The sequence below is a fragment of the Microtus oregoni genome, unplaced genomic scaffold, assembly GCF_018167655.1.
Source record: "Microtus oregoni isolate MIOR12 unplaced genomic scaffold, Mior012 000138F_ref0000102, whole genome shotgun sequence".
In the NCBI taxonomy this organism is placed as follows: Eukaryota; Metazoa; Chordata; class Mammalia; order Rodentia; family Cricetidae; genus Microtus; species Microtus oregoni.
In genome coordinates this window covers 1,428,583-1,448,182 of record NW_024544788.1, presented here as the reverse complement: position 1 = coordinate 1,448,182, position 19,600 = coordinate 1,428,583, and the positions used below count along the sequence as shown (strand labels likewise).

At 42.0% G+C, this 19,600-nt stretch overlaps 1 pseudogene; it reads right to left on the bottom strand.

Moving 5' to 3' along the window:
• Positions 1-395: 395 nt before the first annotated feature.
• Positions 396-12,878, bottom strand: LOC121444715 (annotated as a pseudogene).
• Between the last annotated feature and the right edge of the window lie 6,722 nt (positions 12,879-19,600).

Genomic DNA, 19,600 nt, shown 5'->3' with positions numbered 1-19,600 from the left:
CAGTCTTATCACTGGGGACTTGTCCTGTTCCTGTTCTTAGGTGTTTGTTCCTACAGGGTCGAGTTAAGGTAAGGATGGTACAATGTGACAACAGAGAAGAATATATGTCTGAGCGAGGATTGCCGTCAGTCTTGAGAAACTTTTGTGACTTGTGGAGTAGTAAAGATGACTCAGGGTTTGATCCCTTCCTTTTATCTTCTGTTAAATATTTTCTCAATAATGGACATCCACACCTTACTGACCCCCAAAAAGGACATGAAATATTTTGAATACACAACTCTTTATTGCTGAAGGGATAAGGTGTCACAGCCATCAGAAGGTGTCAGTGACACCTGAAGATCCTGTCTTCATCTGAGGCCTGGACAAGATGATGCTTCAGGACTCCTACAAAAGCTTTACTGCAAGGTGTCCTGGCTATCAGCAGATGTACACTGGAGAATCTGAGACTGCTGATGTTTCCTGTATTGGGTTCTTCTTTTCTTAAACCAGCTCTGCAATAACATGGTGAAAGAGATGGCTTTAGTGTATTCAACAGTCAATATCACAAGAGGAAAACACAACTCTGTGTAACAGTAAATGCCAGTGAGGCTTTAGATTGACCAGACTTTCTCTGCCAAGTAAAAGGTACCTCGTCATTCCCTTGAATTATCTGACTTACTTGAACTACTGCTTAGAATAATGATATCTTCCCTGACTCTCTGGAAAGTCACACCCCACTGCATGAATTCTTGTCTATGTAATCCTCATGATATATGCCTATAATAGAGAAGATGGGAGAGCTCATATTTGGCCTTGAATCTATATTAACAAAGGCCAAATGGGTCCCAATTCTGGTTCCGTTTAAATAGGTGCAGGAACAGCTGAAACAACTGCCATAGATTATTCAAATTTGATTGTTTGAGATGATCCCAAGATTTCTGATCTAAGTTCAAGAGCCAGAAACCTGAATATATTACTAATTTCTTTTACTTTGACCCTGTACTATTTTATCCATGAAAGATCTACAAAAATGCAAGGCCCTTGCTGGGTGACTGTGGAGGTTTCTGTGTCTTCCCATAGAGGCCTCTAATCTCCTATGCACAGGAAAGGAAGCTGCTGCGAAGTGATGGGCCAATGCCTGGGCCAAGTCTGGTTTTCAGCAGGCTTGCTGAAAATTCAGCAGCCTATTGGTCTAAGAGAGGAGAAGAGTGAAGATGAGGTGTTGGGAATGGGCTGCCAGTGCCCTGGAGTGCATGCATTAGTAACTGCTTTTTAAATAAGTAGAGGAGATATATCAATCTGTTGATTTCATTGGTAAAGTAATAAAGAAATTGCCTGGCCTCATAGCTTAGAACATAGGTGGGTGGAGTAAATAGAACAGAATGCTGGGAGAAAGAGGAAATGAGCTCAGAGACTCAACAACTCTCCTCTCGGGAGCAGACACCTCAGCAGAGACACCATGCTCCCGGCTCCTGGGCAGACACATGCGATGAAGCTCCGACCCAGGATGGAAGTAGGCTAGAATCTTCCCGGTAAGCGCACCTAGCTGTGGTACATAGAATATTAGAAATGGGCTAGTCCAGGTGCGAGAGTTAGCCTAGAAGCGGCTAGATAGAAATGGGCCAAGCAGTGATTAAAAGAATACAGTGTCCGTGTAATTATTTTGGTGCATAAGCTAGCCATGTGGGTGGCTGGGGTGCTGGGGACGCAGCCCCACCACTCCTATTACTACAGATGGCGCCCAGACGTGATGGACTAAATCCACTTAAAAACATGAGAAGGCTTAAAAATAAGGGAGAGAGAGTTTAACACAGATTTTTGCTGTTTGTTGGTGGCATGCTGTAGAGAGATTTCCTGATTCGGCAACAGCAGCATAAAAAACGCTGCGTCATTTTAAAGCACGGCTTCCTGGGCCTATGCTGCAAGCGTTAACTCTGGCTTTAAAGCATTTCAAAGGCTTTTTAGGGTACTGGATATTTTTGTTCCCACTTGGGATCGAAAGGAGAGTGCTCTGAGACTGTGCTGATGGCTCAGCACTCCCTGCCTGCACCTGGGCAGACTGCAAAATCAGGCTTAGGCAGGCCGAAGAGCATGGCGGATTCCCGCCTACATACAGAGACCTGTTTTCACACTGCACAGTGCTCTGCATGTCAGATTTGGCTGTAACTTGGATGAAAAGAGTTTCTGTGCTGCGCGCTCAGTCTCAGAATTAAACTGCTGAGTGCAGCTCCAATGTGGACTTGCTGTGTGCTGGAACTCTGCACAGCTCAGAGGCACCAAATGGATCTGAGGCAGGAGCAACTGCTCCATGCTGAACTGGAACTACCGTAATTATTGTGATAACAGCGCAGTTAAGGTTTCGACTGGGCAGGACACAGGCAGTACCGTATTACCTGTACATGGTGCAACTTAAGTTTTAAAGAACTGCTTAACATTTTAAGAAATGCTCCTGGATAGTAAAAAAAATGTTACAGATTCACAATAAAACAGATTCAGACATAAAAGACCACACTGTTGGATGAATGTATGTAGGCTTGAGAGAGAGAAGAAGAAAAATATAAAGAATAAAGTTAATGTCTTAAAAAGAAAAGGGTAAAGTCTTTAAAGAGACAGAGTACAGATAGTTAAAAGATTAAAAGAAATAAAGAAAAATAAGCCACGTAAAAATGAAAAATTCACAAAGAGTCTGGATTATGTACATTGTGCTTTCTTTAAAATTTTTGACTGTAAAGGAGCTAAGTACAGAGAGACATTTCATTACATGGGCTGCCAAGCTAAACCAGAATGGATATAAGGGTATTACGATTTCAAAATTTGGGTCTAAGAATATGATGCTTTGGAGAGGTTCTTCTTTTCTTTTCATAGAGGACCAGACCCTGTGGATTTCTTCTATTCCAATTTGGTATGATAGACCATGCCCTCCTGAAAGGTTGTGAACATCTTCAAAAAATTGCTTCGCTCAACTGCCAACTGAGATGAAACTAGCACACAGGTTATACCATGAAAGACCTAATTAACAATGCCCCCATTCAGCAGGAAGCATTTTGGAGAGAAAAAACTGCGCCCATGTTCCCAAAATATTGTTTATAAATGTTCTTTTACATTTAAAGAGGGATATGATATAGGTATGAATAATTTGCATTGGTATGGATTTTAAGGTCAATTTTGCTATATATATATATATGTATTTCTGCTCTTGATTAAGATATTGTGATTGTGTAATTCATTTTAAAAGTATAATGTATAATTAGAAAATATAGGTTGTTAATGGATAATCATCAATAATAGTAAAGCTTGTAGTCATGTTAGTTAGATTTTCTAGATATATAGAGATGTATTTCAGTTAGATAGACATTCTTCAACTCCATCAAAGACTCCAGAAGGATATAATACTACCTAAGTAAACAAGAAATAAGAAAACTCTAGAAATGACAGAGACGTCTCGCTGCCTGTACAGTCACCAGTTCTTTTGTACCTTTGGGGCATCCTTCTTTGGCCTACAGGCCCATAGTATCCAGCAGACATTTCCATGAAGCAGGAAATTTCAAAGGCAGTTCAGTCACTATCTGCTGTGTCCTGCAGAATGTCTTGCAATCTCTTTCATGAATCAGGAACCCCGAAAGATCATCTCACCTTTAGGCAAGTTCAGTAGTCCTCTCTCTGTGGGTTCTCTGTGTCCAGTTTATGCAACAGTCCAGGCAAGAGCAGTTTCTTGCCCAAATGGCAATCAAACTCCATAAGGATCCTCTTTGATGCCCATCTTCTTCTTGAAGTAGATTGGTGCTGCCAGGAGCAGACATGTCTCATTGTCATGAAAAACCCTAAGTTATTAAAACATTTAAAATGCCATATTCTATAAGTTTTGAAAGATATGAAGAATGCCTATCTAAAATATATCTATGTACATCTAGAAAATATTAACTAAAGCTAGCTGTGCAGGCGTCCGGGTGCCTGGGACACAGCCCTGCCGCTCGTATTACTACAGAGGAGAAAGGACTGGGGGATGATGAGGAAAGGAAGGTGGAAAGGGTACGTGAGGGGACAAGATTAGTCGATAGAAAGAAGAAAGAAAGCAGAAGATAAGAGAAGGGGAAGAGGAAAAGAAGGGAGAGAGAAAAGCTCAAAGGAAGGAAAGAAAGAAGATATAGATCATTACATTGTTAACAATCTCTGGTGACTAAATCCCTATAGCTTAGTGTCAACATTAACTGGACCATTGATTCTTGTCCTGATCAGACTAACTGTGGAACCCTGCATCTTCAACTGCATGGCCAACTGCCTCAAACAGAAAACAAACTCATTCAAGTTACTGGTTTCTAGAAACAACTATGCCCTCCTAGAATAGGAAGAATCAATGATTTGACTCATGCCTTCTAATCTAGTGGGAAATGTGACAGGTTAAGCCAGTGAAGAGGTTTCTCCATCTCAATTGTCATTGAGGCCATTTCACGTAGAAATAGAATTTGATCTCTGTAAATGAAAATCCCACAGGAAGTTAATTAAATCTATTCTAGAGACCAAAATCAGGGATATTCTAACTAACTTAGCTGTGGTTAAAGTACCTGTTTGTATGAACCCTTCCGCCAGCTAACTGCTTATCTTAGCTTCAGTAAACAGCTTGATTCAAACTGCTTACTTCTGCACAGGCAACTGCATTGGCTAAGCTAGATGCTAGGACATCTAGGTTTTAAGATGCCCTTAAAACCACTGTGTTCTGGACACCTGGGGCCATGCCTTGGTGCCCAGATACCTGGGTGTCATCCTAGTCAGCTGGAATAAAGACTTTCCATTAGCTATAGACCGTGTGAGTGGCAATCTCTGCTAACAACTATGGAGTGCCCTATCCCAAATGGAATGTGTTCATAACCTCCTCCCTTCAAGGCTCAGGGATCAAAGCAGAAGAACAAGCAGAAAAACTGGAATATACAAAGGTGCTGGATGATTCTAAAGGAACAAAAATCTATTTTCTGTACAAAAGGTCAAAAATCAAAATGAAGTCAACGCACTTCAACAATACATGTGCTTGTACTGCCTTGTACAGAAGCTCAATCCTAACTCCCAGTGGGGCTCCATACAAGGGGCCCATGTCAGGAAGGACAAGGGATGCTGTGAGATTCACCACGTAGGATAGTGGGATACCTGCTTCCTACCTCCCCTTACTGTCAGAAAACAATCTCCTTCTTTCCCAGGCTCCTCCTCCTTCTCCTCCTCCTCCTCATTCCCCTCTCCTCTTTGTCCCTCCAGCATCTTCTCCTTCTGTTCCGGTGTTTCTGGATCTACTCTGGCATATTTTTCTTTATCAAAACACATAATTTCTCCACGGTGAACCACTTTACTCCCATGATTTCAGGTCACCATTTATCGATGGACGGCTTCTTATTGCTCCAGCACGTTAAGCAGGTGATGTGATTACAAGGAATCACACTTGCCAAAAGAGTGTGCAAAGTCACATCCTATCCCCAGCTCAAACAAACAAACAAACAAACAAACACCATTCCCAAATTGACTTGGGAGAGCTAACACTACTCAAAGGGAGGCGTGCACAGAGATGTACTGTTGGGATCTATAGGAATAGGGAAATGAGCCAATTCAGACAAATCATTCAGATATCTTGGGACTCCCTGCTTCCGTTGTGTAGGTAATATGGGTAGGTCACTCTCAGTTATGGAATTTTGCCTTCCCCCTCTTTCATTCCCTCCTAACTTTTCTGGGCTCAGGATAAAGGCAATTTTCTCAATGAGAGTTGTAGCTTGATAATTATGCCCTACTTTTGCCCAACATGAAGGGCATCCTGGGCTCTGTTCTTCTACAAGGAGATCAAAGTTTTTAGGATGTACCTCCACTCAGGAATGTGATCTGCAACAATGTGGAGAACAGTTAAAACAAACTGTCTCCTCCTTAATACATAGCCAGCTATGGAAATACAGTCACACTTACCTGTTGGATGTCACCATCCTCTGAGACTCCTAGGGAATAAGGGTCCATTATATTGGAAGTTCTCAAACTGCACATCTTTAAGTCCATGTCCTTTCTCCCCTGCCTGCCCCTCCTATTATGTGGATGTATAGTCTAAAGAAGACCAACTAAAGGACCAGAAGCCATGAGGGGAACTCAATACTCCCAACATGATGCCTCCATGAAAACAATCAAAGCCCCAGTGTGATGGGAGGATGCTGCTTGTTGGTTCCCAGCCTCCCGGTTAGCTTAGCCCCTAAATAATCACACAGGATCTATATTAATTAAGTCACTGTTGGCATATTAGCTCTAGCATATTATTGGCTAACTCATATATTAATTTAACCCACTTCTATTAATCTGTGTTTCTCCATGTGACAGTGGCTTATGAGCAAATTTGGCCATGTCTGCCTCTAGCATTGGGTCCATTGCTTTTCGCTCCGACTCTGCCCTTCTTTATCCCAGTATTCAGCCTCGCATTCCCTGCCTACCTAAGTTCTGCCTTGCTATAGGTCCAAAGCAGTTTCTTTCTTCATTAATGGTAATCATTGTACACAGAGGGGACTCCCACATCACCAGTGGCAAACTCATGTGGGTTCACATTAGATCAGAGTCCCCCATGATTTATTACTAAAGCCTATCTATTATATTTATAAGAGGAAAGGGGAAATAAGAAGGCTTTGGGAATGTCACACTGAAGAATATGCAAACAAGAGAACAGGAGTGTTTTTTCTTGTATGCTGTGTCCATGCTCTCTAGAGCTGCAGTGTATCAGCCTCTGGAGCTGTAGTGCATCAGCCTCTGGAGCTCCAGTGCATCAGTCTCTCTGAAGCTGCAGTGCATCAGCCTCTCTGGAGCTGCAGTGCATCATCAGCCCCTCTAAAGCTGCAGTACATAGGGCTCTGCAGTATATCAGTCACTCTGGAGCTGTGATTCATCAGCATCTCTAGAGCTGCAGGGCATCGGCCTCTCTGGAGCCGCAGTGCATCAGCCTCTGGAGCTGCAGGGCATCTGTGTCTCCAGAGCTGCTTCACATCAGTCTCTGGGGCTGCAGCACCTCTGTGTCTCTGGAGCTGAAGTACGGGGTCCTGTCAGCTTGAAAGCAGGAGAATTCCTCACTCCTTCAGCTTTTCTTTTCCAATCTCTGCTCCTCTCCATCCTGGGGGAATCTCCCTCTTCTCTCCCAGTTTCTCCAACCTGAGCCTGGTCCTACTGTAGTTTACACCTAGTGGTGTTAGGATGTCAGTCATCAGGGGCTCCTAGGCAGGACTGCTATTCTGCAGAAGCTACTGCTGCAGGTAGGGAGTTTGCCTACATCAAGACTCCCTGATCCATGCTGAAGGAATTTAGCATGAATAGCACTCTGCACTGCTTTTCCACTTCTCATTTGCTATGGAGTGGCCTCTGGGCTCATGGCCTCAGCTTTTATCCCATGATCTAAACATTAGTCTTTACTGTCTGAAGGAAAGATATTCATTTGAAAATAAGATAGTTACAGCTCTTACTTAAAGTGAGCTCTATCTTTTCCCACATTTCAAAAAACACACATGTTCAATATAGACTCCTTTAAAGGAAAAGAATACTTTCAGTTTTCAAGTTAGTCAACAGAAGACACACTTGACTGTGGCTTGGCACCTTTGCTTTTTATGTATTTGCAAACACATAAAAACTTGCAAAGGTGTGTGATCTGCATGTGTATCTATGTGCAAATGCACACTCGTGCATGCAGAGGACCAAGGTCAGAGTCAAGCATCTTCTTAGCTTGCTCCCCACATGATTTACACTGGCAGGGTTGTCCATGAACCTCAGCTCAGCAACTGAGCTAATCTAGATCTCCCTAAGGATCCGCAGTCTCTGACTCCTGAATAAGAGATTCTGACTACAGGTGAGCTGACACCTGCTAAACTTTATGCTGAGGGTTCCAACCCAGATCCTCAGACTCATGTGGCAAGAGCTTTATCTTTGGGCCCTCTCCTCAGTACCAACCTGCATTTTGACTATCAATAGCATCCCCTGATCGCGTTCTCTTTACTTGATTAACTTAAATGGGCTCAATGTAATACTTTTTATTAATTAATTAATTATTCATTTATTAAAGATTTCAGCCTCCTCGCCGCCACTGCCTCCCATCCCCCCCCTCCAATCATTCCCCCTCCCTCATCAGCCCAAAGAGCAATCAGGATTCGCTGCCCTGTGAGAAGTCCAAAAACCACCCACCTCCATCCAGGTCTAGGAAGGTCAGCATCCAAACTGCCTAGGCTCCCACAAAGCCAGTAAGTGCACTAGAATAAAAAACCCATTACCATTTCTTTTTGTTTAGTTGTAACAAAATTAACCCTTTAAAGCTGTCTGCCCGATACATCTCATAACACTGACATGACTATTTTGGCATTGTATTTAGATAATCTAAACACAGCATCGGGGAACATGAAGGTTCAACTTTGCTGCTTTCTACATTGGCTTTCCACAAACTTACAAAGGTGGAGGGCCAATCATGTGCACTTGTGAGTGTTGTTCCACATGACTCTTGGATAAATTAAACACAGGTTCGTTATGAAACACTAATTTCTCTCTGGTCTCACTTAATCCACACTTATAACTAAGTGTTTCTTTGTTGAAACTGAGCCCTGTTTTTCCCCTACTGCTTGCTACATCAATGAGAATGTCCCCAAGGTCACTTAGAATCCTACTACAACAGTACACATAAGTACCCTGAAATGACCTGAGGGTCCGGACTTCAGTATTAATCTCTGTACACATACCAGTAAACATTAACATTTTCCTAAATGCATGACCTTATAATACACAATGCTGCCTATATATATGATGTTCACATACTGATTATGAGTAGTCTGTGAATCTCAAATGGCTGAAAGACACTTGAGGAAATGTTCAAAATTCTTAGTCATCAGAGAAATGCAAATCAAAACAACTCTAAGATTCCATCATACACCTGTAAGAATGGCCATGATCAGAATACTGATGACAATTTATGATGGGGAGGATGTGGGGTAAGAGAAACACTACTGCATTTCTGGTGGGAGTGGAAAACAGCTTCTTTGAAAATAAGCTTGCCGATTTCACAGAAAATTAGGTAACAATCCACCTCCAGACCCAGCAATAGCACTGGTGGTTATATACCCAAAACACTCAATCACGCCACAAGAACATCAGCTCAAATATGTTCATAGCAGCATTATTCATAAGAGCCAGATCATGGAAACAACCTAGAAGGCCATCAGACAAAGAATGGATGAAGAAAATGGACATTGGTACCATCCCTGACTTCAAACTCTATTACAGAGCTACAGTATTGAAAACAGCTTGGTATTGACATAAAATCAGAGAAGTCGACCAATGGAATCAAATAGAAGACCTGGACTTTAACCCACAAACCTATGAACACCTGATTTTCGATAAAGGAGCTAAAAATATACAGTGGAAAAAAGAGAGCATGTTCAACAAATAGTGCTGGCAAAACTGGATGTCAATCTGTAGAAGAATGAAAATAGATTCATATCTATCACCATGCACAAAACTCAAGTCCAAGTGGATTAAAGACCTCAATATCAGTCCGAACACACTGAACCTGAAAGAAGAGAAAGTGGGAAGTATTCTACAACACATGGACACAGGAGACCACTTCCTAGGTATAACCCTAGCAGCACAGACATTAAGGGGATCATTGAATAAATGGGACCTCCTGAGACTGAGAAGCTTCTGTAAAGCAAAGGACAATGTCACTAAGACAAAAAGTCTCCACTGACTAGGAGAAGATCTTCACCAACCCCACAACTGACAAAGGTTTGATCTCTAAAATATATAAAGAACTCAAGAAACCAGACCATAAAAGGCTAATCAACCCAATTATAAAATGGGGCACTGAGCTGAACAGAGAACTCTCAACAGAAGAAGTTCAAATGGCCAAAAAACACTTAAGGTCATGCTCAACCTCCTTAGCGATCAGGGAAATTCAAATCAAGACAACTTTGAGATATAATCTTACACTTGTCAGAATGGCTAAAATAAAAAACACCAATGGTAGCCTTTGCTGGCGAGTTTGTGGAGAAAGGGATACACTCATCCATTGCTGGTGGGAATGCAAACTTGTGCAACCACTTTGGAAAGCAGTGTGGCAGTTTCTCAGGAAATTCGGCATTAACCTACCCCTGTACCCAGCAATACCACTCTTGGGAATATACCCAAGAGATGCCCTATCATACAGCAAAAGTATATGCTCAACTTTGTTCATAGCAGCATTGTTTGTAATAGCCAGAACCTGGAAACAACCTAGATGCCCTTCAATGGAAGAATGGATGAAGAAAGTATGAAATATATACAAATTAGAGTATACTCAGCGGTAAAAAACAAGGACTTCTTGAATTTTGCATACAAATGGACAGAAATAGAAAACACTATCCTGAGTGAGGTAAGCCAGACCCAAAAGATGAACATGGGAAGTACTCACTCATAATTGGTTTCTAGCCATAAATAAGGGATATTGGGTCTATAATTTGTGATCCTAGAGAAGCTAAGTAAGAAGGTGAACCCAAAGAAAAACATATAGGCATCCTCCTTAATATTAACCTTCATCAGGCAATGAAAGGGGACAGAGACAGAGACCCACATTGGAGCACTGGACTGAAATCTCAAGGTCCAAATCAGGAGCAGAAGGAGAGAGAGCATGAGCAAGAAACTCAGGACCGCGAGGGGTGCACCCACACATTGAGACAATGGGGATGTTCTATCGGGAAGTCGCCAAGTCCAGCTGGCCTGGGTCTAAAAAAGCATGGGATAAAACCGGACTCGCTGAACATAGTGGACAATGAGGACTACTGAGAACTCAAAATCAATGGCAATGGGTTTTTGATCCTATGCACATACTGGCTTTGTGGGAGCCTAGGCAGTTTGGATGCTCACCTTACTAGACCTGGATGGAGGTGGGGGTTCCTTGGACTTCCCACAGGTCAGGGAACCTGATTGCTCTTTGGGCTGACGAGGGATGGGGACTTGATCGGAGGAGGGGGAGGGAAATAGGAGGCAGTGGCGGGGAGGAGGCAGAAATCTTTAAAAAATAAATAACAAAAAAGAAAATGAACATTTGCACAGCAGTAAATAAATAATGACATCTTGAAATTTGCAGGCAAATGGATGGATCTAGAAAACACCATATTGGGTGATGTAACTCAGACCCACAAACACAAATATAATATATATTCACTCATAAGTGGTTTTTAGTCATAAAGCAAAGAAAACCAGCAATCCCAGGGAACCGAGACAACAAAGAGGACACTCTGAGAGGCATAAATGGATCTACATAGGTATTAGAAGAAGACAAGATCTCCTGAGTAAAGTGGGAGTGTGGGGGTTACAGGAGGGTGTAGTCAGGAAGAAGGGAAAGGGAAGGGGGAACAGAGAAAAATATATAGCTCAATAAAGAAAATCAAATATGATAAAAATGATAAAAATTAGAAATGAGCTTTTTAAGATTTTTTTTCAGTTAAGAGACTATGCTGTTTCAAATAATGGGAAAGAACACTTAATGGGTGCCCGTTCCATTTTTACTTCTTGACAACTTCAAGACTCAGTGCTCAGTTACTATTATAACCCAGACAAGGACACCTCTCACCCACGCATGCATTTCATAATGGGTACAAGAACATGGACCATGTCCTGAAGCAGAGTGCCTTGCCCAAAGTCTTTTCAGATTTACTGACCCGCACGCTGGATTCTCCCAGGAACAAGCGCTTTGCAAGGTCCTTTCTGGGAGAAGAAGATGGAAATTGGAGCTGTTAGTGAAATACAGCATTTCAGCTTGGCAAGATGAATAGACTTCTGGAGATGCATCACAGGCCAACACAAAACTATGTAGAGATGGTAAGCTCTAAAGTATGAAACTGACTTTTCATTGATCTTCATTTTATTGGAAAAATAACCACATGAATAGACACAAGGTGAATATGCTATATTAGCAGAGGGATTGCTTAGAAACCACTAGGTCTTGAATACAATTCCCATTATAAAACGGAGTCGTCAAGAAGAGGTTAAGAAGGAGGAAAAAAACAAAGAGGAAACTTAAAGAAGAAATTGAGAAGCACCAACCCGTTTCTAGAATCCACACTGCATATATATATATATATATGTGTGTGTGTGTGTGTGTGTGTGTGTGTGTGTATTCTTATATGTATGTATGTATATGTGAATATGTGTATATGTGTACATGTGTATATATGTATATATACATATATGTATATATACATATGTGTATATATGTATATATACATATGTGTATATATGTATATATATACGTGTGTATATATATACATATATATACACACACACACACACACATATATATATATATGTATATATATTTGACCTCCCAGACATCTTTCCCATACTCAGCAACTAAACAAAGACCTCATGCTTGGGCTCAAAGCAGATAGGGCCCAAAGTGTGAAGAACACACCTCCTAAAGAGATGCTGATGGATGGGAGCTGGAACGGATACTGAAACAAGTCACATACCTTTTGATCTCATCGGGGTACTTAGTTTTTTCAAAAACATCTTCCAACTCATTCTGCTGTCTGGGTGTGAGACCAAACTGGATCCCGTAGCCTTGTGCACTGGACCTGTGACACTCTGCCAGCAACCATGGTATTCTGCTCCTTCAACTGTGGGTTTCTGTACCCTTGGTGGCTCCCATGGCTCTCATGCCTGATGTCATCACCAACGTAGTTGAAGTTAGCAACGTGGGTCACATCATCCTTGTAGTGTGGGATGCCCTGGTTCTTTGGTTTGTCCGATCCTTTTAGAGAACCTTCACCATAGATGACACTTTCTGTTGCTGCAGTGGCCCCGTGTTCAAAATCAAGGATCCCCTCAATTTCATTTTCATAAAGTTTGTAGACATTGGGCTCCACATGTTGGGATTGGAAAGCCATGATGAGACCTAAAAGAGAGAAGTGTCATCTCCATAAATGGTTTGTGGATTGAAATGACTTTGCAGCATGTAGGTTTTTAGCAAGTTTCACATCTGTCCTCTTTCCATCACACAACCCCTATAGGAGATACGTGCCCACTGAAGGTGGCTCTAGGGAGCATGTGCAGAATGGATTTAACATGGATCCAACCAAGTACACCAAAGCCTCGAGGAATGGAGTGGAAGAGAAAGAAAGCTGTTGCAGGTGCACAAGTAGGGATGAGGACATGCATTTACACTGAGCACATGGCCTCTGGGTGAACCCCTGGAGAACTCTAGCTTCTGTATCTCACTGGGTGCACACTGCAAGATCTGGGAATTAAGTGGACATGGTTATGTCAGCTAGTGTTTGTGCCAGTTTCCTTGAGAGGACAGTGAAAACACACCAACACTGTCCTCTACCTGAAGGAGTGTCATGTTTGTGAAGTGGAGTTTATGTAGCATTCTGGGGGGACAAGTCGCTGCAAAACATTTCATATCACTATTGAAACAATGAAAATGCTCCAGATGGTTGATTGGGACTCTCCATCACAGTCACTGTACGATGTCCTGCCCAGTACTTCTCATGTCTGACTAGGCTGACACTGTGTGGGTGTTTGCCCTTTTCATAGTGTCAGGAAACTCCTGAAGCTTGAAAGTGCTCTCAACAGTACTTGAGCTGAGAAAGCATCATATATCCAGTAAGTATACAAAAGTGAAATAACCTCGGGCTAGCTTCCATTCAAACAATTATTATTCTCAAAAAAATTTCCTCAGAGTGCTGAGATGTTGGAAAATATCAAGAGGGTCTCATTAAGAAATTGTAACCCAGCGACTGATGGAAACAGATTCACAACTACAAACACTGGTGAACCTCAGAGAATCCTGTGGAAGAGGTGGAGAAAGGATTGTGGGACACAGAGAGGCCAAGGGCACCAAAAGAGAAACCACAGAATTTACTAACCTAGGTCCAGAGAGGATCACAGAGACTCGGCTGTCATCCAGAGAGCTTGCAAGGGACTGACCTAGGCCCTTTACCCATGTTTTACAGTTGTGTAAATTATGGTCTTGGTCTTCTGATGGGGCTCCTAACAGTAGGGATGTCTCTGACCCTGTGATCTGCCTTGGGAACCTTATCCAACTACTGGGTTGTGTTATTCAACCTTAATACTAGATGACGTGCCTAGTCTTACTGCATCTTGATATGCCACAGATGGCTGATATACATGGGAGACCCGCTCTTTTCTGAAAAGAGAAGAAGTAGATGGGGGGAAGAGGCAGGTTAGTAGAAGGGTCTGGGAAGAGAGAAAGAAGGGAGAGGAAATGTGATTGGGAAAATAATTAATTAATAAAAAGAAAACTAGAGTTTAACATTGCTTTTAAAAATTAATATTAAGGGGATGGCTTAAAGGTTAAGGGCACTGCCTGTTCTTCTAGATGTCCTGAGTTCAATTCCCATGAACCACATGGTGGATCACAACCGTCTATAATGAGATCTGGTGCCTTCTTCTGGCGTGAAGGCATGCATGCAGGTAGAACTTTGTACAAATGAAAAATAAACAAATCTAAAAATTAATATTAAATTTATTGAAGTTACAGGTTAAGAAATCACAAATTGTGATTTTCAGATTTTTTAAAAATCTTTTTTAAATGGAAGATCATTATTAGTTGGTGAGCTTGTACTTATGCATGCCTACAGGGAGCACTGGATCTCCTGAAGCTCTACTTAGAGATAGATGGTTACCGAGGTGGATCCTGAGAACTGTACTCTGGTCCTCTGAAAGAACAACAAAATCTCTTTGCCATTTAGTCGTCTGTGCACTCTAATCACACAAATGCAATCTTTTCCTTTCTTCCTTTTAATTGTTGAACCCTAGAGCGCTGTGATATCAGGACAGCTAGCAAGATTACTAAGGAAGTTGTAGTGCAATTATTTTGACTTATAAATGTGAAAATCAACATCTGCAAACACAAAATCATTGTCAAATACCTGTAGAGTTAGTAGGTAAGTAAATTAGGATTCCTTCTAATGGTTGAATTTTTTTGTTATGTGAATATGGACCTTTACCATTTTGTGCATGTCACAGCACATGTTTGGATGTCAGAAGACAACTTGGGAAAATCAGTTCTCTCTTTCAATCATGCACTTTCCAGAGATCAGGTTCAGGTCATCTGTGGTGCAGGAGATCCTTCTGTTTATGTGCTCCTTTCATACGTAAAGGAATAAAGAATCCCTTGGCATTTTGATTGGACAGTACTTAGGTAGGCAGGGAAGACAGAACTGAATGCTGGGAGGGAGAATGCAGAGTGAGAGAAATGCCATGGAACTGCCACCAGAAATAGATGTGCTGTAAATCTGCTGGTAGGCCAAGACCTCATGGTGATACACAGATCAATCGAAGTGGGTTAAATTAATATGTAAGAGTTAGCCAATGAGAAGTTAGAGTTAATGTGCCTATCAGTGATTTAATTAATACAGATTCCGTGTGGTTATTTCCGGGCTAAGCAAGCTGGGCAGCCGAGAAGAACAAGCATCCCCCCTTACAACAATCAGGCTTGCCAGCAAGCATCTTTACTAAGGAATCATTGCAGAAAAACACCCCCATGGCTTCATTTTTATGTATAAGGAGTGAGGGATAGTCATGACCCCATAACAGTATGGTTGATTAAAATCTTCCATCAACATTAAGAATACTTTTACCAGGATCAGGTGGCACACACCATTAATGCCAGCACTTGGGAGTTAGAGTCAGGTGAACATCTGTGGATTAAAGGCCAGCCTAGTCTGCAAGAGCTAGATCCGGAGCAACCTCCAAAAACTACAAAGAAATGCTGTCATGAAAAACAAACAAAAATATCTTTTGAATATTCAGCTTACTGAACATTGAGCCCTACATACACTAAGGGGGTTTATAAATCATAACAGTTTCCCCCAAGAATGCTTGACCTAAGTATATCCCATCAATTCCCTCCTAAACACCCTATCAGCAGAAAGGGTAGAATAGCCACTAGGAGACAATACTATCCTTCCTAAAGTTGTATTACCCTTTTTAATGTACTGTTTGTATTTATAAAGATGAGTTCTTTTGTAGATTTGAGCCATAAAAATAAAAAGCAGAGTCTCTGAGTCTGAATCCTGCTAATGTCAGAAGCTGAGGTCTTCAAGTGTGATGCCTCACACAGAAAAGGCCCTGATATGTGCATCATGTGAGCATCAGCAGAACAGGACACACTCACCTTCCCTTTTCATTCACTGCTAGGAAATCCTTGGATTCTAACCTTTGAGAAGGAAGAGAGGGGGAAAGTCAGAAAAATGGGCATAAAAGGAGTGGAAAGGGCAGGCTGCTGTGAAGCAAGGAGATGCTTGAAAGTGGGAGGTGGCACATGGTGCCCAGCTCCAAAGCCTGAGCTTTGTGTCTTAAGACCCTAGACGACTGTCTGATTTTCACTTACACTGGCCTACTGTATTGATGCTTCACCTACTCCTTTTGCCTCTGGCAACATCTTGCTCTCACCTCCTATTGCAAAACACACTTTTTCTAAGAAAACAACACACATTTACTACTGCAGAGAGAAATCCTGCCCCAGACAGGAGGAACAACAATACCGGAGACCACCGGGAGAACAAATTGCATTTATCAGACTTCCTTACAGGAATATGGGTGAGGGGTTGCTTACAGGAGAGAAATGACTCCAAGTCAGCTTTGTCACCAAAGCCTACCACGATAGGACTGATGGCTCTCCAAATCTGGAAACCTGAGCCACACAGTGCAGTCCACAGATTGGACAGCAGGCTGCAGTCTTTCCAGAGAGATCAGCTCCTCTAAGCCTCTTCCAGGTAGCTCACCTGGTCTCTGCTCCTGCTGAGCTGTTCTACTGGTCCCTTCCAGACTGCTCTGCTGGTTTGAGACTGATTCCCAGCAGTCTCTACTATTTATCTACTCTTGGGAGTACGGAGACTACTGGATCCATTCAGTTTGGGGCTCTCCCTGAAGTTACTCACAATAGGTTACTCCTTAAAGAGCTTTTCTGCTGGAGTGAATGCTTTAACCAGAGAGGACACTGCTAAGGAACTGTAGTAACAAGAGACAATGACAGAAATGCGCACTTTAGCCTCTCATGTTCCTCATGACACTCTCCCCGTGACGTCACATGATACTTGGAAATCCATAGGCCCTTATACCTTTAATGTACCTGGGGACAGAGCAGAGCAAGCCACAAAGGAACTCCTGTCATCTTTGTTAAACATACATGTTTCTGACACATTTTGGATATAAGAGAATATGTTGTTGTTCCCGGGCAACTAATCAGGTCATATTTACAGAACAAGACATTTTGGGAGCAGAAGAAGGCACAGGGGTAGGGATACACTTCCCCGTGTTCACAAAAAGATCCCAGGCCACAGAACACCTAAATTTGTGGAGAGGCCGATGTTGGCCAATGATCCAGAATGTCCCAAGGACTTCATTTGAGGAATTTGCAGGCAGAATTGTTGTAGACATTGAATGCAATGGCACTGGGTCCATCTGACCTGGCACAGAGAGAACAGCTTTCTATATGATTCTAAGGCAGTGGTTCTCAACCTTCCTGATGGTTCAACCCCTTATACAGTTACCCATGCGGTGGTGACCTACAACCATAAAATTGTTTGTTGCTATTTCATGACTATAATTTGTTATTGTTATTAATTATAATGTAAATATCTGACATGCAGGATATCTGAGAAGCAACCCCAAGTGGGTCAAATTTGTTGAGAACCATGATTCTAAGCAAAGGTGACTTTCATCTGAGTTGTATGTACCTGCTTTTCCTCAAGAGAACCTCAGGGAATTTGGGTTCATCTGGCACCTACGACACCACAGTCCACTTCAAAGTTCCACATCCCTTATCAAATACATTTTTGATGCTGCCTATTTGTGTTCATGGCAACTTCACAACGAATTTTAGGAGCCAGAAGTACAATTGTTGTTTCAGAAAAAGCCAGTAGTTTTCTGGGTACTGCCAACAGTCTCCAGTTCAAATATTTTCTAATACCCACCTAGTTAGCTACCCTTAAGTACTCATTGCAAGAAACAGTGAAAATGTGTACTTGAGAAAAATATAGTTTGCTTTCCTTGTTTCTGTGAGATGTGTGAATATTTAATTTATGTAAGGGCTTATTTATTTCTAACCCAATGTAAGTGGAAATGCTTTAAGAGAGTTGGTGCACTCAATAAGTACTTGCAGCCACATTTAGGAGCTATCTAGTATGTTTTATGTATGTGCTACTAAACAAACATATAAATGGAGAGACAGATCGTAAACTTGTCCTTCTAAGTGTTAAATCATATATAAATACATACACAAAAGCCAATGGTACACTAGCATTCCTTTACACACACACACACACACACACACAAACACACACACACACACACACACACAATGAATATCTGTAAAAAAAACCTACATAGATTTCCTTGGATGCTGATATGAGATTTTCTGTAATCTGTAGACTATATATTAGGTGAGGGACTAAGGCTGTATTTGAATGTCTTCTAAGCCCATCTGAGGGTATGAAATACTCTGTATTTGGCCAGTGGGATTTCTTCCATTAGTGGTTCATGCTAGTGCTGAAGACAATATGAATCCCTTTAGAAAAAGATGGCCTATGTGGCCAGTGAGTGTAGACAGCACAGGATCTGATGTGGTAAGGAAATTGTATGGAAGGGTAGAGCAGATGGAGAAGGGAAGGCTTTACAAGGAGCATTGACTGGTTCAAGAACGGAAAAGAAATGGATTGAGGATGACCAGCTGGGGAAAGGGGACAGAAACAGAGAACAGAACCTGGTATATAAAATGTGGCGACTTCTATATCTCAATTTCTGCAATGAATGTTCAAGTTGCCTTCAACAAATCCTGCCAGAAAGTATGTCTGTGTCAGTAGGGGCTCAAGAATAGGGTTCCATTTAGATGAGATCTCTCCTACAATGTCATAGAACAAAAACACCCCTTTTTCACCAAAAAGGCTTCCAAGAACATGGAATCTGGTACTGATGCCCACACAAGGTAAAGCTACAAGAGGAAAAAGTTTGCTCCCAGGAGGAGTCTATCAAAAGAAGCTTAGCATTCTAACCCATCCTCGGAGAGCCAGCTTCCCAGGTGTTATAGGACTCCAGAGTTAAGTCCACCCTGACCAGCTTCACAGAAGCTGCCTGAAGCAAGGTTTCTGGAATATGATTCATGATCGATATCAAGTGTATAGGTCAGGAGTGAAGGCTCACGTGGAAGTATGAGTACCTGAGGTCCCAGAGGAGAGGCCTAGGACCTCAGGGATGGTGAAGTTCCAACATCACAACTATGAAAGGAAAACATTGACTGAATTCTCCAGCGGTAGAAAGAGAGGCTTTTCACGGGCGGGGCGGAGGGGGAGGGTCATCCAGGGAGAAATAGGAAAAGGATCTGAGATCAGGTTCAGGGTGGGACAAAGTCAACACAGCTTGTAGCGAATTGTCCTCTTTGGCCTAAACACTGAGCGACCAGGACTGGACCCCGACTGTGGAAAAGAAACAGAAGTTTAGATTCTTCTTCTGTTATATCATGCATTTAGGGATATAACTGATGTCACTGTCACTACAATGAAGCCTGGTTGGGAGTAGAGAGATGACGCAGTGCTTAAGAGTACTTGGTGCTCTTGCAGAAGACCCAGGTTCAGTTACTATTACC